The sequence below is a fragment of the Oryctolagus cuniculus genome, chromosome 16 (assembly GCF_964237555.1).
Source record: "Oryctolagus cuniculus chromosome 16, mOryCun1.1, whole genome shotgun sequence".
In the NCBI taxonomy this organism is placed as follows: Eukaryota; Metazoa; Chordata; class Mammalia; order Lagomorpha; family Leporidae; genus Oryctolagus; species Oryctolagus cuniculus.
In genome coordinates, this window is record NC_091447.1 from 56,424,543 (window position 1) to 56,447,858 (window position 23,316).

At 52.2% G+C, this 23,316-nt stretch overlaps 1 pseudogene; it reads left to right on the forward strand.

Moving 5' to 3' along the window:
- The first annotated feature begins 6,166 nt into the window (after nucleotides 1-6,166).
- LOC100344232 (ATPase GET3-like) lies at nucleotides 6,167-8,616 on the forward strand (annotated as a pseudogene).
- Nucleotides 8,617-23,316: the final 14,700 nt, after the last annotated feature.

Sequence of the window (23,316 nt, forward strand, 5' to 3'; positions counted from 1 at the left end):
AAATCTTAAAATTTCAATGCATGAATCAGAATTCTAAAAAAAAAATTCAGTTAATGGCAACTTTTTCTTGGAAGTTGTTTTATTTAGCTTACGTCCACTTGAAAGCGGTCTTGACTGAATGTACACCGTGTTTACCCATATCTCTAGAGGGACACAGATGAACATAAATAAAGCGAAAAAGATGTAGAAGTCAGCACTTCACAAGCAGATGCCTGACTCTTTCTTCCATGCCCTGGACTATTGGTCTGTCATGTTCCTTTATTACTCTCCAGATTATTACAAAACACTCTTAAAAAATATGATTGATTGATTGATTGACCCGAAAGGCAGAGTGAAGGGGGAGGACAGAGCGACAGGCGGCTGCGTGACCAGGGCGGGGCCAGGCCGCAGCCAGGAGTCTGGAGCTCCATCAGAGTCTCCATGTGGCCCACGCTTGTGCCACCTGCTGCTGCCTCCTTAGGTGCATTAGCAGGGAGCTGGGCCAGAAGCGGAGCCGCTGGGACTGGAACCAGTGCTCCAGCAGGGGCTGCCGGCTCAAAATGGTGGCTTCACCTGCTGTGCCACACTGGCGGGCCCCAAAGTATTCCTGATGGCTCTGCTAGAACTAGGCCAGGGGCTCTCCCCAGCAGCCGGCTCCGTTCTCAGAAACTCAGGCAGGCCCCTGTCACTTCACCTTCCTCTTCCTCCAGGGAACCCGCTTCCCCAGCCTGTCCGCAGTCTCTGCATGGAACACTCACGGTGGTTTCACCACCAGGGCCGCGCACCCTCCTGAGAGGGGTTCCTGCGCATGTCCTGTCCCGCGTAGCGTCTGTGGATTCACTCCAACCAAGCCTTTGCTTTTCACCTCTTTCCACGTAAGTCCAGCTCAAAACCTGTGGTTCTCCTGGAGTTTACTGATTTGCTTTTCCCCCAGCGCAGGTCTCTGTTCTGGACACTCGGAAGCTGTCTCTGGCGGCTCAATCTCGGGGAAATGCTGCCCGTGGCTCTCAGGCCAAGGGTGAGCTCTGTGTGGTGCAGGCCGCCCTGGAGACTGAGCTGCGCTCCTGTTGCTCCGCCTGGAGCTCTGCCCAGGAGTCTGCCGCTGGCTCGAATCCCTCTACCCCGTGCTCCTCTGGGTGCAGGTGTGGCCCTATCTCCTCTGTTCCTCTACATTTCAGTTTTTAACTAAAAAGAACGATAGCCAGTTGGGTAACTCAAAGCCATCTGAAAGAACTAAAGGAGGATTGTCCCGGTTGCCCCTCTTCCAGGCCAGCTCTCTGCTGTGGCCAGGGAGTGCAGTGGAGGATGGCCCAGGTGCTTGGGCCCTGCACCCCATGGAAGACCAGGAAAAGCACCTGGCTCCTGGCTCCTGGCTCCTGCCACCGGATCAGCGCGGTGCGCCGGCCGCGGCGGCCATTGGAGGGTGAACCAACGGCAAAGGAAGACCTTTCTCTCTGTCTCTCTCTCTCACTGTCCACTCTGCCTGTCAAAAAAAAAAAAAAAAAGAACTAAAGGAGAGGAAGAGGATGACGGGAGAGCGTCACGCGCTGCAGGGACCACACAGCAGGGAGAGCGTCCTGGGCTGCACAGCTCTCACCAGCAGAGTTTCATTGGAGGGCGCTGGAAAGAAGACCCAGCTGACAGAATAGCAGGGCTCGGGAGGGTGGCAGCGCGCACGGCAGTCAGACCAACAAGGGGCTTGGTGTGCAGTGGCCGGGAGCTGGGATAGCTGAGGGGTGGGAGGACATGATGGGGACTTGGGCTCTGCAGGGGCCTCGAATCCACGCCTCTGCAGGTACCGAGGCAGCAGTGCAGCCTTGCTTACCTACAAGTCAGATAATGAGTGTCTTCGGATTCATTCTCTCAGTTCTGTGTGAAATATTAAACATACTGAGATATGTTAGAGGACCTTAGACACTCAGAAAATACTAGAAATATTTAAACACCCAGATAAATATACAGGCATAGAATAAATGATGTATTAAAAATAATATACTAGGCCCTCTGTATCAGAAAGAAGGTAATGAGGTGAAAATTGAAGTTTGCTTTATGCAAATGTGTGATCATTAACATAAAATATCTGCCTTGCCTTCCTTCAGAGTGTTTTCAAACTATGCGTTTAAATATAATTCATCAGTTGTAACCTTTGGGAAAGAACTAGTATATGTCTCAGTGGATTCCGCTTCTCACACAAAAGCTGGATGTCTCGGCAATGCTGAGTTTGAGACAAACTGTAGGGTTAAATTGCCCTGTATTAAGACAGTGGAGACATTGTTTGAGGTTGACTTTTTTTCAAACTTGAGATCAGCAGTGTCCATCACTTTAGGTGCCAGAGACTCACGGGTTGAAGCGGGAGGCTCTCTGGTCGGACCGCGCCACGACTTCTCAAAGGCTCCTCCCTGTCGGATGTGAGTGATGCCACCCTGGAAGGGCCCACAGCCGGTGCTGAGATGGCGAATAAAGCGCACCACAGCGGCCGAGCACACAGAGGCCGCAGAGCCAGGAGGACGATGTTGGGGTTGGTGATGACCAGGCGGCGCGTCCTTCCCCCAGGTCCCAGCCCCGCCTGAGGACCACCCAAGTTCCTCTTGGGAAATGCTCAGCACACCCTGTAGCTTACAACGTGAAGTCCACATGACAAACCCCGAGCTGACAAGTCAGGGTCGTGGCTCGGACTCCTCCAGCTCCGCATGGGTCACCCTGACAGCCTAAGAAAAACAGCTTCTAGGGACCAGCGCTGAAGTGCAGTGGGCTAAGGCCCCTGCCTGCAGTGCCGGCATCCCATGCAGGCACTGGGTCTAGTCCTGGCTGCTCCTCTTCTGATCCAGCTCTCTGCTGTGGCCTGGGAAAGCAGTGGAAGATGCCCAAGTCCTTGGGCCCCTGCACCCACGTAGGAGACCCAGAAGAAGCTCCAGGCTCCTGGCTTCTCGTAGTTGTGGTCATTTGGGGAGTAAACCAGTGGAATGGAAGACCTCTCTCTCTCTCTCTCTCTCTCTCTCTCTGGCTCTACCTCTCTGTATCTCTGTCTTTCAATTAAATAAAATAATTCTTTAAAGAAAAAGAAAAACAGCTTCTAAAAGCAGTCTTTGATGCAGGCTCTTCCAATTGGCCCAGTGAGTCCATAATCACCAAAGATGAAACTGACCGCACACCCAGATAGTAACACCTGTGCAACCCAGGATCTGCAGCAAGAATAAAGCCGGGACACAGAACCAAGCCTACCCCGTCCACAGAATGGAGTCCACACTTCCTTCCTGATCTTAGATAATCCAGGGACGTCTGTGACATCCCAGGTCAGAGGGGAGCCATTCTCTGCTACATAAGGAGCTCTTGTGAGCCCATTCTCAAGTGCTTTGTTCATGACCCTCATCTTTGCAAATCCATCCAGAGGTAATACAACTCAAACATCCCAGAGAAAAAAAATAGAGGACATACAGGCTACCTGCGAGGTCCAGCTCCCAGAAGGGAAAGAGACGGGAGAAGACCATGAGTGGTGTTTTCTCTGGATCACGTCATTCCAGATAAGGAAGTCATCACTCAGCAGTTTATGGGGAAGACAAATCGGTCACCCTCTCAGCCTGATTCTGGCCTGGGGACCAGGTGCCTGGTGGCACGCTCCTCTGTGAGTCTGGGGCTCAGACTCAGTCAATCCCACCAAAAAACCCAGAATTTCAGCAAATGGAGGTATAGATCACTACAAACGCATTGCATAATTGCTAAGACGTGAGAAAACCATACACGTGTATGCGCACAAACTCTTGAAAAAAATTTCAACAAATTTAAAGCAAGTTTTATCCAAAGAAACACATCTCTAGAAAGACAGCACAACATAAGGTTGAGAAAGGGTCCCAGAATTGTTAGGCACAGCCAAAGGAGGGCAAGACACTCGCTGGACAACAGGAACTTGGCGAGCGAAGCTCCGCACCAGGCGCTGGAACAGCGCACCAGGCTCGGCCTCACACCAGAGGCGAGGCCACATTCCTCGGAGCTCATAGCTTGTGGGATCAAGGAGGGGTGTCACTGCAGTGCAGCTTAGCCGTTTATTTACCACTGTTTTTATTCATTTCGGGCACTAATTATGCCTTTGGCCCCATGCTTTTTGCAGGGAGCTGATGTCCGTTGCTGTTGTTTGTTGGGCATCCAATCTTTAGGATGAGAAGGACTGAAAATCAAACGCAGAAGTGAAATCAAAATTGAGGTGATTCTTAGGCAGGAAATAGACGCCGTTCCATGGAATGGCGCCTCCTTGTGACTTGATGTGAGAGAGCATGGGCCTAGGTGGAGGGGTAGAGAGAGGCTACCCATGTAGGCAGAGAACAGGACGCAGAAACACTGCTGTGGCGAGTGTGAGTTGAGGAGGTACGAAGGCCAGGAACCATCGAGCCACAGGAGAGCTGTCAGGATGCCAGCACTGTGCCCGCTACAGAGGAAGCTCACAGGCCAGGGAGAGCAGGAGAACCCGGCTTCCCTCTGCTTTCCGGGTGCACGTGTGGCCAGGGGTGCAGCCGTGACTATGACGTGGTGTATCAGGGAAGGGGAAGGGGCGCGTTCCGGAACCTCCCCTCCGACAAGGGCTGCCTCTCTCACGACCTTTGTGCCGCCTTCTCCCGTTTCCTTCCTTCTGCTTGCAACGTGAATGTCATGGATTCGTGGATGAGGACCATGTCCTAGGGGTGCCAGACTGGAGACCCTGGAGAAGCCCGGACTCCACGGGGCTTCAGGAGCAAAGGCACCCCCTGCTGCTGCCTATGGGCCTCTGTGCTCCTCCGTAAGAGAGAAGGAAGCCCCTGTGCTGTTTAAATCACTGGTGGGAGAGGTTCCCGTCTCTCCTGGCTACACTCAATCATAGCGAATGTAGCAGCTGATGCAGATCTTGTGGCAGTGTAAGTCACAGTGCAAAGAACTGGTCATTTTTTTTTTTCTTATCTGACTCTGCAGGATGTTTGGAAAGGGATTAACGAAAATAAAATCCCACAAACGTGTGTTGATTGGGTTTTACACATGGGAAAGCATAGAATTGAAAAAGATGTTTTATCATGGAAGCATATGCACACCCCAACACACCAAACCGCACGTGTGCCAGCTAAAATTCCAACACTTCAATGTAATTATCAGCATGCAAGAAAATGCAATCAGAAAATGCAATCAGTAAGCCTAAGTACGTGTAGATCAGTGATATTTCAATGATCAAATAGAGATGTCCAGAGGACTACTACTGTGGCTCAGCAGGTTACAGCCCTGTCTGCAGTGCTGGCATCCTATACAGGTGCTGGTCTGAGTCCCGGCTGCTTCACTTCCAATCCAGCTCTCTGCTCATGTGCCTGGAAAGCAGCAGAAAATGGCTCGGGGTATTGGTATTGTACAGGAGAGCCTGATCGTTGAGAGTATCCTCAGATAGCCGGAGCCCCTCCCCAAACTGATATGTCTCCCATGAAGATGCGGTCAGTGTAACATGGAGAACACATGACCTACAGGAGACCGCATGTGTCTGTGTGTAACATGGAGAGCACGTGACCCACAGGAGACCGCATGTGTCCGTGTGTGACATGGAGAGCACGTGACCCACAGGAGACCGCATGTGTCTATGTGTAACATGGAGAGCATGGGACACATGGGAGATGGTGTATGTCTATGTGCATCACGAAGAACACGTGACCTACAGGAGACCACATGTGTCTATGTGTAACATGGAGAACACGTGACCTACAGGAGACCACATGTGTCTATGTGTAACATGGAGAACACGTGACCTACAGGAGACCACATGTGTCTATGTGTAACATGGAGAACACGTGACCTACAGGAGACCACATGTGTCTATGTGTAACACGGAGAACACGTGACCTACAGGAGACCACATGTGTCTATGTGTAACACGGAGAACACGTGACCTACAGGAGACCACATGTGTCTATGTGTAACACGGAGAACACATGACCTACAGGAGACCACATGTGTCTATGTGTAACATGGAGAACATGTGACCCACAGGAGACTGCATGTGTCTATGTGTAACATGGAGAACACATGACCTATAGGAGACCACATGTATAACATGAAGAGCATGGGACACATGGAGATGGTGTATGTCTATGTGCATCACGAAGAACACAGGACACACAGAAGACCACATGTGACCATGTGTACCGCAAAGGCTGTGGGACATACAGAAGATGACATGCGTAAGATGAAGAACTCGAGGCACACAGAAGACTGCGTGTGTCGAGGGGACCTGACAGACGTGTCCGTGTGCACCGCCACTTGCTGGACGGGCAGACGTGCTGGCTGCCACTGCTGTGGTGACATCTGCGGCTCCTGCAGTGTTGGCTGCACGTGCCGACTCTGAAACCTTCTGTCCTGCTAGTTGTGCTTATTACGGCTGCTGTATTTTCTAAGAATCTTCTTTTTCTTTAAAATACTGTCAATTAACATAAAGGAGAGAGAGAGAGAGGTGCTCAGATGGGCAGATGAGATTGGTCTTGAAGAAAGGAGCCCGCCTACGTCACGTTTCATCCTCATTTTCCCTGATGCTGTTGGCTTCCTCCAATCCATCTAAGTCTATTCACGTTCCCAACAAAATCTGTGTTTTCCTGTCACATGCCTTTGCCTGTCTAAAATAATCTCCCTCGTCCTCGTGTGTCAGATCTGCATGTCCCGTGGCGTGCTGTGAAATGACTTCTCATCAACCACATCCACCCTCACAGGGACTTGTCTTCTCACTCGGATTTATTTTCTTTGTGAACTTACCTTGTGAGTGAGACTATGCACACAATAGGATTCCTGTTTAAAAAAGCATTGATTAGTGCCATGAACAATGCATTTGATCAAGCTAAACTTAAAAATGCAGAAATAAATTTAGAAACATTCAATATAATTTTGTAAAAGAAATTTCACTGGTATAGAGAATGCACACATCTTTCCTTAAGTATAGAACACTATAATTCACTATCACTAAGAAGGCCATGTTGAAAATATCAGATGTTTTCAAACTGAATATAACTATCTAATTGACCTCCCACATATTCCATTAGGACATCACCTGGCTACGCAGTCAGATGGCGGATGCTCAGATGTACTACTTGGTAGAAAAACCCGGATGGACTTTCTCCATGTGTGAGAAACAAACGATTTGCACCATGTACGAAAGCGCCTGTGCCTCACTGATGAGCCTTTTTGTTCTGTGCACCGGGCTGTGTCTTGTTAGGAAGCTTTTGTGAGAAAGGTGGGAGAACGTGGAGAAGCCAAGGTGTGAGAGGTCAGAAGGATCAATGCCCGTTCCTCCAACCCTGGCCCTGTTTCTTCTCCTGTCTGCTCCCCACCTTTTTCCACGCCCATGGCCTCTCTGTCAGTGGCGTAGTGAGTAAAGCCATGTGGGTGCCGGGTTGGGTCCCAGCCACTCCCCTTCTCATCTAGCGCTCAAGGCCCAGGAAAAGCAGCAGAAGATGCCCAGTGGTTGAGCCCCTGCCAACCACATGAGAGACCCGGCTTTGGCTGGTTCAGCCCTGGCCATTATGGCCAACTGGGGAGTGCAGCAGGAGATGGGAGAGCTCCTCTCTCTCTCTCTCTCTCTCTCTCGCACTGACCTTCAAATAAATAAATAAGTAAATGCATCTTTAGAAACTGCTTGTCCAAGATGGCATTGGGGGTGGCCAGTGGGGGGCCGAGGTGGAGGAGTTCAGGGTGCACCTGATGTGGAGCTGCTGGAGCCCGAGCTGAGCAGCATCACCGAGCAGTGCAGCCCTAAGCGGATCTTCGTCGGGGCAAGGGCAGGGTGGGCAAGACCACCTGCAGCTGCAGCCTGGAGGTCCAGCTGTCCAAGGCGCGGGAGAGTGTTCTCATCATCTCCACAGACCCCACCCACAACATCTCAGATGCCTTCGGCCAGAAGTTCTGCACGGTGCCTACCAAGGTCAAAGGTTACAACAACCCCTTTGCTGTGGAGATGGACCCCAGGCTGGGGGTGGCAGAGCTGGAGGACCACATGCTGAGGGCGGAGAGGATGGGAGAGGCCGTGAGCACCTTCCTGGGTGTCAGCAAAGCCATGAGCGATGCCGAGGTCGGGAGGCTGGTGAAGGGCGGGAACTTCTCGGTGGTGGCATCTGACACAGTGCCCATGGGCCACACGCTGTGGCCACTCACTTCCTCACCGTGGAGGAGCGGGGGCTGGGCTGGCTCATGCAGATCAAACACCAGATCAGCCCCTTCGTCTTGCAGATGTGCAGCGTGCTGGGCCCGGGGGGCAGGGACGCCGACCAGCTGCCTCCAAGCTGGAGGAGACGCTGCCGGTTATCGGCTCGGTCAGCCAGCAGTTCAAGGACCCCGACCACTTTTGTCTGCGTGTGCGTTGCTGAGTTCCTGTCCCTGTACAAGATGGAGCAGCTGACCCAGGAACTGGCCAAGTGCACGATGGACACACACGACATCATCGTCACAGCTCTTCTTCCCCACCTGGAGGAGCCCTGCAGGAGGAGGCCCGCTGCAAGATGCAGGCCAGGTTCCTGGTCCCGATGAGGGACCGTATGAAGACTTCCACATCGTGAAGCTGCCGCTGTGACCCCACGAGGTGCAGGGGGCGACAAGGTCAACACCTTCTCCACCCTCCTCCTGGAACCCTACACGCCCCCCAGAGCCCGGTAGCACCCTGGACCCCTCCCACCCCACCTCCACCCCCAACACCACCAGCCACAGCTGCTGCCATTTTCACACCATCCTCCCCCACACTGGGGCAGAGTTTGCACAAGGCCCACCCCCTCCCCCACGGTGCAGGGGGAGAGCCACGTGTTGGGGCCGGCAGAAGGCCGGGAGGGGTCCTGTGCCCCTGGTGGGGCTGGAGGGCTGTACTCGTCCCCCACCCCTTCCTGCCTCCCCTCCTCAATAAAATGACCAGAAACTGAAAGAAAGTGCTTGTAAAGTCCCGCACCTCCTTGCAGGCGTCTGCCGTGAGAGGCGTCCGGGAAGTGCTGTTTGCTGTAAGTGAGCTCCGCAGCCGCTCTGGCCCGTGGCAGTGGCTCCCAGCAGAGCAGCTGTTCCAGGTTCAGTGAGAAACCGGAGAGCTGGATTATCGACAACAGCCAGGTCGCCCCTCCCGCTGCCATCGAGGCTTAACAGTCTCATTTCTCAGAACTGCAGAAGCCCCGCGGTCCAGTTAATACCCAGCTTCCTTGTGATAATGACAGTGGCCATCTCACGTAGCTGGGTATTAGGCGGATTTACATCTCTCGCAACTTGAAGGAGTTATATCCCCTTTCTCTTGCTCTTCTTGAGGACACGAGTGGGTGGGGAGAAGCACTGAAGCAAGCTTACTTCTTATTTAAATTTTGAATAAAAATTTCATAAAGAAGGATTAAATGGTTTTAATTATAAAACAACTGAACTGTCCTTAATTTATTTTAAAAATTAAATCCAGGATGAAATTGAATGTAATGAAGATTAATCTCCAGAGTCAGATCAGGCTGCCTGAATTCCAACGGAGAACTCCTTCTCCTTCCTTTGTTGTTTGAGTCCCAGTTTCTCCCTGCACTTCCACAGCCGCTTTCTTGGGTCTCTCCTAAGTGCCACGGGACGCTGATGCAGAAGCCACGTTCCAGCTTGCCCATCGCATGCAGGAGAACCTCGAGGTGCCACCGCGTGCCACAGCAGGTGACTCCGCCACCCCATATGCCAGTGCCATTGGAGTCCCAGCTGCACTTCCAATCCAGCTTCCTGCTAATGCACCCGGGAAGGCACACGACGGCTCCAGTGCTGGAACCCCTGCCACCAAGGCTGGAGACCACGGGGCGTTCTCGGCTCCCGGCTTCAGCCGGGCTTAGACCTGGCGATTTTGACCCTTTAGGGAGTGAAGCAGTGGACGAAAAAGTCCATGAAGAAACAGTTACGAGATCACTTTACATTGGTGCAAATTTTGTGAAATCTCTGTGTAGCTTTCATAAGTACATCTCATGAACTTTCTGAAGACCCCTCATGTGGATGGATTTGAAATTCTTCAACCAAAATAAACTTTGTTTTTACTTGCATTTTCCACAAGCTTCTGGTAGTTCTGTAACATGAACACACACGTGTGTGCACGCATCACAGAGCTCAATCCTGTCTCTTGGTGTGAAGTTGGGGCTGTCACCTTTCGATGAGCTGGAACCAGCCACTGTGCCCTGGTCTGCACTGGAGCTCCCTGGGGTGCCCGCTGCTCCCTGAATCATGCTCACTGTGCGTGTGTGGACCACAGCTGATCTCTGCTCCTTGGCATTCGTGCCCAGAAGTGGGAGAGCTGGCACATTTGCTACAAATGGTTGATTCACATTTGTTTGAGGAAATGCCATGTTGCTCTGCATAACGGCCATCCTGGCTAAGCAACTGCATCCTGCTGGATTCACAAACTCAGTTCTGCCTTGTTTCTCCGTCCTCAGAGCCCTCGGTGTGGTCCTCGACGTGTTTCTTGTGCTGGACTTCGCGGCTCTTGTCCATCTGCACACAGCTTATCTCAGCTCTGAGAACATTCTCCACCCTGGACACACTTCCTCTCACTGTGTTCTTGTCTCCCTGCCCCAGCACTGCTTTATTTACGTGTTAAACTCCTGAATTTGCTGTGCCTCAGACCCTCACTCTCCAGGTTGTGTGTGTGTGTGTGTGTGTGTGTGCCTCTTTTGTTTTCCAGTTCTACGAGACCTGTTTAACGCCGTCTTTTTCCACCTGATGTTGAGTTCCTCCGGTCACCTTTCTCATTCTCCAATTCTCTCTGTGTGTTTTGTGGATGCCCTTGTATCTTATTTTAGCAGCATCTTGTTTCTGGCCCGGGCTGAAGCTTCGACTGATCCGGAGATCAGAGAGACCCTCGTGTCTTCTTTCTCGGCGTCACTTCAGGCCCAAGGAGCACGATGAGAAGTGAATTATACTTTTAGCAACTTTTTATCAACGTTTTTCGAAGGTAGTGCACAATCATTCATTATCACTCAAGGGTCAGAGGATGGCAATCTTTTCCTAGAATCTTGCTAACCCAGGGAAATGAAATAAAAAAGAAGCCCCTTCGGAGAAGGAGAAGGACGCCAGCGCAGACAGCACACAGAGGCCAGGAGGCCAGGGACGAGGTGGAGGCAGTGCATCTGTGGGCAGGACAAGGCGATGGCTGCGTGTCCCAAGCCGGTAGCAATCCCATCTTCTCTGCAAATTCACTGCAATAATTATGGTAAAATGCACGCAGACGGATTTACTGCTTTTATCCTTGGGGGACATGTTCTGAAGTTGGATTAACAGAGAACAAGTGAATTTGTTCATTTTTTATGAAAAAAAATGCAAGCTTCTCTTCTGTTTGGCCATCATTTCTCCTTCTCGCACGCTGGGTGCTGGTGAGAGATAATGAAGTTATAAAATGTGTTTTACAGCACGAAGAGCCGACTGTGCCCCTGTCAATGGTTAGACAGCCAGAGTGGTGTTGGGTTGACTTTATGTTTCATGCAGAACATATTTTAGAGTTTCAGGAAGAAGAATGCTGTTAGCATAGAAGAGTCTCAGACAGCAAAGGGAGCGCGGTCAGTGGTCTGAAAGGCAGAATCCCTTGCTCGTGACCATCTCCGGAGAGGCAGTGCACTCTGCTTTCGCGTCACAGGAAATCCCAGGTTACTGATGGTTGTGAAAAGACTGTGGAGAACCTTGTGAGTGCCCACAAGTGTTGGGAAATGTTGTTAAGCCGGAGGTGGGTGACAAGGCCCAAGGGTCTGTACAACAGAGCGACACAGCTGACAGCTAACACAGTGTCTCCACCGCCAACAGCTCGCCATGCCTCTCGCCCTGTGTATGGAGTGGGGGACTCACCTGGGTACCGGGGCACAAAGACGCTGCTTGAGCATCTCTTGTGTGGTTTGCAAAGAAACTCCAGCCCCCAGGAAGGTGCTGAGCTCCGGGTGGGCACAGTGCATCATGCAGACTGTGAAAAGTGCCAAGGGACTAGGGGATTCACCTAAGAAAGTCGCTAAAAGAAGACTCCAAAGAATGTGTCCCAAAATGGAAAGAGTGAGTTTATTTTGGTGACATTCTTGAAATGCATGCAGTCTTTTCATAATATGGATTTTCCATGGACGTTTTGAAGGCCTGTTGTCTATGATTTAAAAGTCTATGAGCCAAGGTAGCGAGTTAGCCTGATCATTGCAGAAAGGGACTGTGTGATGTGAAAGTGATCTTTCAAACAGGACAACTCACGCGTGCCCAGGCGCGTGCCCTGTGGCCTGCCAGGACCAGCAACTCCCTTCTGTGGGGTTGTTTTCGCTGGGAAGTCAGACCCCAACTTCAACAGCCTGTATCTGCAGTTCCTGCTCTCCCCACCCCAGCACTCAGGACATTGGCAGGGAGCAGACGGCAGAAGCCAGCGGTGGCCGGACAGGGGCTGGACAAGGTGGGGCTTTCCCGCCATGCGGCAGGGAGCAGATGGAGAACCTCTGTCTACCGGTCGAGAGTTGTGGACGATGCCCACGGCTGGGGCTGGAGGCCGAGGCAGGGGGAAGATTCCAGACTGAAACCACAGAGTGAGAGGGACAGAGATGAGAAACGCCTGCTCCACTAATTCCCCTTTCTTTGGCCACAGCTGAATGGAGACCAAGTCAGGCAGAAATCCCAGCAGGTGCCTCCTGGGGCCCAGCAGGGAGGACAGCACTTGGCCACGCCACCACCCTGCCTGGGACTGGACTTGGCCTTGTCTCAGGTTTCTGTGATGGTTCTTTGTCCTTTGCCTCAGCTGCCGAGAGGCAAACCTTTCCATACTTCTTAGTTCCAGTTCTTGGAAATGGAAATCTGACTTGTCATTTTCCGAAAGGGCACAGCTTCTAAAACGACCGCTACTGGAGGACGGGCCGGTTTTCAGTTCACTGAGCTTGTGTGCAGGACAGGGCTGCCTGGAAGACAGGGGCGTGAGGCTCTGGTAGGAACAGCGTTGAGTGGGATAGCCACCTGGACTCTGTTGGTCCGCAAACAAAGCATTCTATTACTTCATGCTTTTTAAAGTTTATTTCTTGTAAAAAAGTGTAGGGAAACCAAGAAGCTAACTTAAAGCGGCCGTGCCAAGGCAGGAAGTGAGAAGCAGCCTGGAGGCAGGGCCTGGCCTCTCATTGCACTACAGAAAGATTTTCACCAGACAGGCCCGGGCTTGCTGGAAGCTGAGATGTGAGCCGGTGCAGGAAGGCCTTCCAGCCCAGGAGGCCTCGGCGAGGCGAAAATGAGGGACATGGGAAAGAAATAACCTTCTAAAAACACACACACACAATCAAGCATGACCAGGGCCGGGCTAGTACTGTGGCCCAGTGGCTTAATCCATGACTTGGGATATCAGAGTGCTGGTTTGAGTCCTGATCAGCTTCCTGCTCCTACTCCTGGGAAGGCGACAGAGGCAGCGGTGCAGACACTTGGACCCCTGCCACCCACATGGGAGACGGACTGGTGTCCCTGTCTCCTGGCTTTGGCCTGCCCAGCCCCGACTGCTATGGGCGTCTGGGCAGTGAACCAGCACACATGATCCCCGTCTCTCTGTCCCTCTGACTTTCAGACACATGCACACATACAGACATGCGTGCAAACACGCCTGCAGGCGCACACACGCCTGGAAGACAAGAATGGCCGGAGGCTGCTTCCACTTGCACGGCTTCAGGGTCCGAGCATCAGCTGGAAGCCGGGAACTGAGGACTCCAAGGAGTGGCGCCACATCAGAGGCCAGCTGCATGCTCCCAGAGAGCAAGGCTGAGTGGAGGAGAGCGGGCGCGCTCCTGGGGAGCCCCCTTCCCAAGACGGGCACCACGGGGAGCCGAGCTGAGGGCGCCTGGGGAGGCTCAGCGGGGGGCGGGGCCGATATCCAGAAGCAGCGACTCCAAGATACATGTGCGGCTTCCTAGAGCTAAGCCCAAAGGCCAGAGGGCCCCTGCCTGGCCGATTCCCATCAAGGACGACCTGAGTTGCCCGGTGCTCAGGACGACCAGGGAGCTGCTGTGATCTACCCACTTACATCTCCCAAACCTGATTGTTTTCTTTTTTTTTTTTTTAAGATTTTATTTATTTATTTGACAGGTAGAGTTAGAGACAGGGAGAGGGAGAGACAGAGAGAAAGGTCTTCCATCTGCTGGTTCACTCCCCAGATGGCAGCAATGGCAGGAGCTGAGCCAGTCCAAAGCCAGGAGCCAGGAGCTTCTTCTGAGTCACTCATGCCGGTGCCGGGGCCCAAGCACTTGGGCCATCCTCCACCGCTTTCCCCGGCTCCAGCAGTGAGCTGGATCAGAAGAGGATGCTGGCACTGCAGGCAGAGGATTAACCTACTGCCCACAGCGTTGGCCCAAACCTGATTGCAAAGGGGATGTGGCAGGCAGGGTCTCCCCCATTTCTCAGCTGGTTTGTGTTGTTTTCCACCAAGCAGCTTCCGGGGGACAGAGGAGAGAGCTGCAGCTGGGCACAAGGCTCTCACCCTCTGCTCACTTTACTTGCAGGGTGATTTGCATTGCATTTGCATAAATCTGCACAAGAACACTCCTTTGAGGGTCCTGAGCTGTATTTCTTTAATCAGGATCTCTCCGTTAGGGTACTCTGGACAAGTGTGCCCTCTGTGTGAAACCACTTTTAAAAGTAAAAACATTTGGAGAATTTCAGGCAAGCACTGAGCTAAATATAACCCCGTCCTGGGGGTGTCCAGGAGGTTCCAGGGCTGCCCTGCAGAGGCCATGCAGCTGGGAGCCAGGGGCCGGCCTCCTCCCCTGCCTACCGCCTCCCTCACTATGTGGGTTCCCACTCCAGGCCCTGGCGCAAGTGAGCATCCAAGTGCAGCCCTGCAAGCCCACCCACCCACCCTCCCAGTGAGGCCCTGGCCTCCCATGCTGATGCTTGGACACTGCCCGCACTGCCCAGTCAGTCGCAGGGCCCCTAAGTCTCCAGCCTCCCTCCATGCTGGGCTGGCACCTCTGCCTGCGTCTGCGTGTGTGACTAGGTGTTCTCTCTCCACACCCCTGGCAGCAGATGAAGGCCAGGGAGGGAGTGGGTTGTGCGGCTGGTGATGCCAAAGGAGACCCCAGCTCCGAGTGTGGGGAGAGCACGGGCAGTGCAAGAGTCCAGGGAGAGCAGAGTCCGCCACATGGGGGCCCGCCCCGTGTGAGGAGTCCACCCCACCGTGTGGGTCTCCACCCATCTGTAGGGTCACAGCCGGGCGCTGGTGCTCACCACGGCAGAGGCCACCAGGCACAGGTGCAACAGGTGCGAGCTTGGCCCACGCCTCCACGAATCCCGACCCTGCTGCCCCGCCTGGCAGCTACGTGGATGCAAGAGAGCTGCTCTTGGGAGCTTTTCATGAGGTCGCTTGCTCTCACAGCAGCACTAGATTTTAGGAATATTTAAGTATTGTTTGAACACGAATACTGGTTCACACTTGCGTTTGCTGTTTGGCTTTTAAGGTGAAAAGGGAGGTGTCCTCAAGGCGCCCCACCTGCTCATAGGCACATGGACAGCCAACACGGAGTCCAGGACAGGCAGGAGGGACCCTCTGGTGGCCCTGCTCCTGTCACTGTGACAGTCTGCACTCCTCCGTTCTCAGCCCTGGGGAGGGCTGCACCTGTGCCCGGAGCATGCACAGCCGGGACCCCCTGGGGAGCCCGGGCCATGCTGCAGCACCCCTGGGTCCTTCCGTCTCTCCCGGGTCGTTGCCTTCCTTGCCTGGGGTGCAGAAGCTTCACCAGTGCAAGCCCCCCCACCCCATTTCCATGTTGTTTGGAGCAGGGAGTTCTTAGGCAAGCAGCAGACTGCCTTCTAATTTTAACAGATAGTTTTGAATATTTCAGAAAAAATACAAATTGGAAAACATGTATACATTTTTAACTTTTTCCTTTTCTTTTTAATTTTATTTTAATGGAATTACATCCCAATTGTTGTCATTTTTTAATTGATGTATTTATTTAAAAGGCAGAGTTAGAGACAGAGAGAGAGAGAGCGATAGAGAGAGACAGAACTTCCATCCTCTGGTCCACCCCCCAGATGGCTGCAACAGCAAGAGCTGGGCGGATCCCAAGCCAGGAGCCAGGAGCTTCCACTGGGTCTCCCACACCAGTGCAGCGGCCCAAGCACCTGGGCCATCTGCCGCTCTCCCAGGCCATTAGCAGAGCTGGATTGGAAGTGGAGCAGCCAGGTTTCCAACCGGCACCCACGAGGCTGGATTGGAAGTGGAGCAGCCAGGTTTCCAACCGGCACCCACGAGGCATGCCAACATTGCAGGCAGAGGCTTTAACTGCTAGGCCACAACGCCTGCCCCCATTGTTGTCACTTTAATGTATTTATACTTTATTTGGAATTCTTTTGATCACTACTGACAAGACTGCAGAAATTGTGTGAATGTTTGGTTTTAATTACATAATTGGAGAATTTGTTAAAATCACAACAAGAAAATAAATCTTGAGGAATAAAGATAAAGTCATCTGATTTATGAATGACCTTGTTCTAATCATTATGCATTTAATCATTGTCAGCTCACTGGAAGATCCAGACACAAGCAGTAATCCGGTCATCTTTTTATATTTTATTTATTCCCAATCTTAAAAAAAATGTAACTTTCAGGGCTGGTGTGTGACACAGTGAGTAAACTGCCACCTCTGACACCAGCATCCCATAAAGGTACCAGTTCAAGTCCCAGCTCCTCCACTTCTGACCCAGCTCCCTGCTGGTGGCCTGGGGAAAGCAGCAGAGGACGGCTCAAGTGCTTGGACCCCCGCACCCACGAGGGAGACCCAGAGGAAGCTCCTGGCTCCTGGCTTTGGCCTGGGCCAGCCCTGGCCATTGTGGTCACCTGGGGAGGGAACCAGTGGATTGAGGGTTTCTCTCTCTCTCTCTCTCCCTCCCTCCCTCCCCCCCCCCTTTCTTTGACTTCCTCCTTCTCTCTGACTTCCAAATTAGTAAATAAGTGTTGCAAAAAATGTAGCTCTGTTGGCTTTGGTCATTAAGGATGTGGCTCTGGTGAACAAAATCTAGAACATTCCGTTCATCAGTGTCTTGCCTTGTTTTCCGTCAGTATTAGCCACGTGTTTTATCAGTCTGTGTCTTACTGGTCTGGGCTGCATACCAAAGTCCCACAAGCTGCATCACTTACAGATCACCAAAACATGGCTCCCAGCCCTGGAGTCTGGCTGTCGGCGCTCACGGTGCCGGCCTTGCCAGGCGCGAGGGGGTGATCTCCAGGATTGCAGGCGAGGAAAGAGTGGGGAGGAAAGAGAGGCAGGGCTCTCTGTGGAAGGTCTCTAACGCCAAGTGTGGGGGCTCTCTGTTCTTGTCCCAGGCTCCCCACAGCCCCGACCCCTAACTGGTGACGGTGAGTTAGGACTCCTTGAAGTCGCAGGGCCACACGAGTCGTCGCTGGAGTCCCCTCGATGCCCTTGCTCAGCCCAGGCACACAGGGGACAAGGCTGCCCCTTTTGCTCCCCTGCCTGCCCTGAGCCAGTGCAACCCTCGAGCCTAGCAGGAGGCACCCTCTGCTCTCTGCTCTTCCAGGCCTTGAAGAACCTTGTTCCTCCTTGACAAGTCTTAGAGTAGCTGCTCATATTGACAGCTTCACGGACTCCGTGACTCTCAGTCCTGCTCCATCAGACGTCTGAATCCCTGTTTTACTATGCTTTGCACTTCTGTATCTCTCTCTCTACCTGGAACTTTCCAAAGATGTCAGCTGACAGGACAAACGGGCAACACCTGTTACCTGACTCCTGCGGTGAGGCGCTGGGCCCCGCTCGTGTGAGTCTTCTCTGCCATGGGCACTATTGTTCAGCATTCTTTTTTTAAAAAAAGATTTATTTTATTTATTTGAAAGACAGAGTTACAGAGAGAGGTAGAAACAGAGAGAGAGGTCTTCCATCCGCTGGTTCACTCCCCAATTGGCCGCAACGGCCGGAGCTGCGTCGATCCGAAGCCAGGAGCCAGGAGCTTCCTCTGGGTCTCCCACAAGGGTGCAGGGGCCTAAGGACTTGGGCCATCTTCCACTGCTTTCCCAGGCCACAGCAGAGAGCTGGATCGGAAGAGGAGCAGCAGGCACCGGAACAGTGCCCATATGGGATGCCAGCGCTTCAGGCCAGGGCGTTAACCCGCTGAGCCACAGCACCAGCCCCGTTCCGCATTCTTTTATCTTGAGCAGAGATCCCATGGTGGACTGGACACCATTACTTTATGGAAAACTCCACCTATACAACATCAATATTTAAATGTGACTTGTTAGAAAATAAATGAATATTTCTGTTCTATAAGTAAATACAGTCTGAAGACATTAAACAACACAGTTGCCGTGGGATCTCATTTCAGGACGACACCTTCCTTAGTCTTCCCTGTCTCTGCACCGGGCTTCACATGTCTGCGCTGGAATTCTCTCTACCTGCGTGTTTTATCTCACACGAGCCACCTCTAAACAGACTGATCAGTAAAGTCTTCTCGGCTCTGCTCATGGAATATCTCGGATCCCCCCCTCCTGTCCACGTCCACTGTTATCCACAAGTCAGCGTCGCCTTCACACCGTCCCCACGTGGGGTTACCTGTGGCCTTCACACCATTCTTCCTGGTGTCTCTCTGGGTCTGTGCTGACATCCTTCCCACAGAACCACATGGGAGGCTCCAGACAGCACACGGACAGGCAGTTACAATGGAAACAGAAGGAAAACGGGTGTTTCATCAGCTCGGCATGCCCCTACTCTTAACAGGACGCGGCGTGTTCCGTCATTTTATTTGACGAAGTTCCCAACGCTAAACCGGAGTGGTGTGTCTTCCTCTCAGGAGAACACAGGTCACCACGCGCTCCTCAAAACCCTGCAGCTCCTCACTGAACCAGAAAGACGCCTCCGGGGCCTCCAGATCCCACTGGTGCCCCCGCACGCCCTGCCCCAGCCACGCCTCCTCACACTTCTCTGTCCCGAGTGGCTGAGCTGGGTCCTGCAGGGCTTCCTTCCGGTGGCCACGTCCGTCTTAGCTGGGGAGATCCTGTCTCTCTCGACTCGGCTCAGCTGGAAGATGCCCTCAGCACACAGGAGCTTCGTGCGCACCCAGAGCACCCATCGCAGCAGAGAATTCCAACATGGCTTCCGTGTCCTAATTCATCCTTTTTGTTTTACTTGTTTTTTTTTTTTAAGATTTTTATTTTATTTATTTGAAAGAAAGAGTTACAGAGAGAGGTAGAGACACAGCGAGAGAGGTCGTTCATCCGATGGTTCACTCCCCAGTTGGCCACAACGGCTGGAGCTGTGCTGATCCAAAGCCAGGAGCCAGGAACTTCTTCTGGGTCTCCCACGTGGGTACAGGGGCCCAAGGACTTGGGCCATCCTCCACTGCTTCCCCAGGCCACAGCAGAGAGCTGGATTGGAAGAGGAGCAGCCGGGACTAGAACCAGCGCTCATATAAGATGCCAGCGTTTCAGGCCAAGGCTTTAACCCTCTGTGCCACAGCACCGGCTCCTTGTTTTACTTCTAAAGTATGCATGCCCCTGGCCACCCTGACCCAAGCAGCCTGAACGTAAGGGAGCTCCCTCCTGGCCTGTCCCTGCGACTTCCATGCCCCGCCCCCATTCCCATGGCCCACCTGGTGCCGAGATGCACTTCCCGCAGTCTTTTCGGGTGGACAGAAAGCACCGTGGTGCTCGTTAGGACCTGAATGCAAAGCAGAGTGGCCGCATGAAAGGTAGGACATGAGACCAGAAGGAAGCCCAGCAGTCAAGGTGTCCGGAAAGAGCGGAGGAGGGAGTGGCAAATGGAGCAGGTACAACTGGAACTAGGCTCCTCCTGCCACAGCCACCATCACAAGTCAGCCAACATGTGGGGCAGCCAGCGGTCACGTCCCATGAAAAAGCGGACACTAGGGAGAGAAGCCGTGTCTGACTGCGACGGACTTCTCGTGGAAAGTCAAGGTCACACTGCGACGACCTCTTCCTGTCACCCACAGGGTTTCTGAGTGATCAGGAGCCCCTCCCCAGCTGGCAGGTAGGAGGGTGGCGGGCAGATTGGAGGCCACACTGAGTGTCTCGTTCACAGCACAGCTCTGACATGGGCTGACAAGGGGCATGCTGGCCAAAGGTAACGCTGCCATGGAAATGGTAAGAAAGGGGCCTTCCCACTTCCGTTTTTCCAATGGAGAAGAGGATTTGCGGCTGGCAAAGAGAAATGGATGCATCTACAGAGGAAGTTCACCAGGCGGCCCCTTCGGGTCTGGTATGCCCACTGCTCCCTTCCTTTGCCAGCCTCGTGGATTGGCTCGTTTGGTGATTTGTGTATTAGGTGATGAGGAAGCAGAGTAGTTCGCGGCTGCTTGTATGAGGATCACTGGGTTCCTTGTGCATAATCGAGGTGTCCAGGCCACCACAGCTCAGTGACTCCAAACTGGCGGCAGAGTGAGACGCACCCAGGCTTCTGTTGCGAGGTTGTGCAGGACCGACCTGCCACCTGGGCACAGCAGGCGTGTTTGGGCGAGAGGAGTTACTGCCAGGAATGATCTGCAAAGAAGGCGAGGGCATATGCCTCTCCTACAAGTGTGTGGTAGACACAATGGCTGAGGAAATGGATGTTCTTATAAAGAGGGTGAGAACAGAATTGCGGTATTAGATAGACACAATGTGGCTAATGTATTACGGGCAACAGACCCATACCCTCTGGTGTTATCATTTTCATACCAGAAAACTCCACAAGCTGATGCATAATCTCACAGCATCGAGAATCTATCCAGATACAAAACAGTAGCGTCAGCAAGCTGAGATGAAGAAGCCCACTGGGCCTGTTAGACGCCGCTCCGGTGTGACAAGGAAAGGGCATCTGCTCTTAAGTTTCCCTGATTTCCAGATGCCCAGCGACTCCTTGGCTTCGGCAGCTTCTCATTTGCATGCGGCGATTCTGTGATGTTATTACTTCTGAGGAAAATGGAAGAGCAGGAAATGTGACGGGGCGGGGTCGTGAGAGGCGTCTGATTCATTTGTTAAACACACTGACAAGCCAGGCAGTTACAAGTATGACATCATACTTCAGAGATCTTCACCGCAGTGGGAGGGGTGTGTGTTAGAATTTACTCCAATGAGCACCCCTTCCCCTCCCGCAGCTTTGCAAAACAACTGGAGGTGAACGCTGCTAAGCAGCTCTAATGGTGTCCTTTAGGAAGTGCCCGTGCTCCCTGCTTCCCTCCGGGGGGTAGAGTGAGGGAGTGAGACCCTCCAAGCCAGCAGCAACTTTCCATCAAAGTCAAAGCTCTGAGCCTTCATCAGGGTGACTTTAAAATGTAAAAGGTGGTTAAGCGTCTGTGTACTTTGATAACCAAATCAAAGGGACCCTCTACAGCACTGCCACTCACTCCAGTGAGAGAGGCTGAGACGCAGACACACAGAGCTGACATGGCGGGGTGGGGGTGGCATTCGGGTTACTGTCACAGCAGGGATGTGGAGGTTCTGAGTCGGGGTCAGTGGAGCCACAGGAAGGAGACGCCCTGCCCAGCTGCACAGCACTTGGTCCTTGAGGAGAATCACTGGATGCGAGTGTATCAGTGACACTGCATTTCCATTGGTGTCTAATGCAGGAGTTGCTGTTGCAATTTAGAGTCATTCACATTAATTGCTATTAGTCACAAGTTCCAGCTTCTCTCATGACAAAATAATTGAGCATTTTTCCTGAAATTGTTAGTGTTGAACAAGCCATTATGAAATTTGAAGAACTGAGAATAGGAATAATTTATATGAATTCTCTTTTCCTTGTTATTAACACAGCGAGTTCTGCAAAACTACTCACTAAAAATAAAGATGCTTACAGAACTTTGTAAAGGGAGCCCGGATAAAACGCTGAAAGGGGGAAATCGTGACCTGTGGCAGCTGCAGCCACTGTCAGCCGGGAAATCGTGACCCGCGGCAGCTCCAGCCGCTGTCAGCCGGGGAATCGTGACCTGCGGCAGCTCTAGCCACTGTCAGCCCGCTCTTCCCAGCCTCTGCCTCTGGGCTCCCACCTGCTCCTGTAGGGCTGAGTGGATCTTTGCTTCCAACAGGAAATATTTCATCAAGATTAAAATCCAAATTAAGACATATCTTTCATTAGCCTGGTGTTACTGGAAAGAGATGTTAATTACTCACAGGCTGATTTTATAGCGTGAGCTCCAGCAAGGAATTGCCAGCTTGAGCAGAGCATCTTGTAGCAGTTTTCCTCGTTCTGTGCAGTCAGAGCCCTGTTGAAGAGGATTAGGTTTGTGTGTTGGTGGTCAGCAGGCTGCAAGGTTCCCTGATTTCTGGAAGAAGCCAGCTACAGAGGAATTAGCCGGCTTTCCACGTGAGCTACAGACACCATGGATATTAAGTCTATGGTTAATATTAGAAAAAAGGCCATGAACAAAGACGTTGTTATGGAGCAAATGCACAAAGAACCTATAAAAATAAGGACCAGCAGAGTGACTTGTAACCAGAACGTGGGACTCACAAACCCAGTGGCCAACGTGGAGCTCTCCACGCGAGGGCCAGCTCCCACCTGTCACCAGACTACTGACTATCAAACAACACGAGAAAATGCTACATGAGCAAAATGAGAACTTTCATTTAGAAAAATCTGTGTCTCTGCCTCTCAGATGAATAACAGTCCAACTAAACACAAATCTTGGAGCTGTAGAAGAAAACGACAAATTTGGAAAATTCAATGGAGCCTTCAACAGAAGATTCACAAGCCAAGCAGTGAACCGAAAGCTCATTCGAAATGAGCCAAGCAGAGGAGTAGGAGGAGTGAGGTAGGGTAAGGAAGGCTTCAGAGACTCCAGGGACAGAATCAGCTGCACAAATATCTGCATTGGGCTCTCAAGAAGGAAGCCGAGAGGGAACGAGGCAGGCATCTTACCGAATGAAGCACTGAAAACAGACTCCCGAAGACCAAGGAGCTGAGGCAGGATCACCTCAGGTAAAGTGTCCTGACACCGGCCAGCAGAACCTTCCGAAGTCACAGACGAGGGAGAAATGTGAACCTGCAGGAGAAAGGAGTCGTTTACTAACGGGACCTCTGTGAGGTTGCAAGTGGGGCCCACAGAAACCCTGAAAGCCTGGGGAGGTAGAGTGTGTGCACAAGAAACAGGTACATAAAGCATCCACCAGGAGCTCCCCACCCAGCAAGGCTGTCCTGCAATGGGAGAAGGCATTCCCACAGAAGCAGGAAAGACTGGAGAAATTCATCACCTGCCTCACAAGGAACACTAGAGACGTCCTCAAGTCAGAATGAAAAGATGTTAACTAACAACAGGACAATGTGTGAAAATGCAAAACCCACTGGCAAAGGCGAGTATTCCTGTTTTTAAACTCAGAATATGCTAATGTGATAATGCTGCTACAAGTCACTTTTAATCTAGTTTAAAAGGTTAAAGCATGAATAT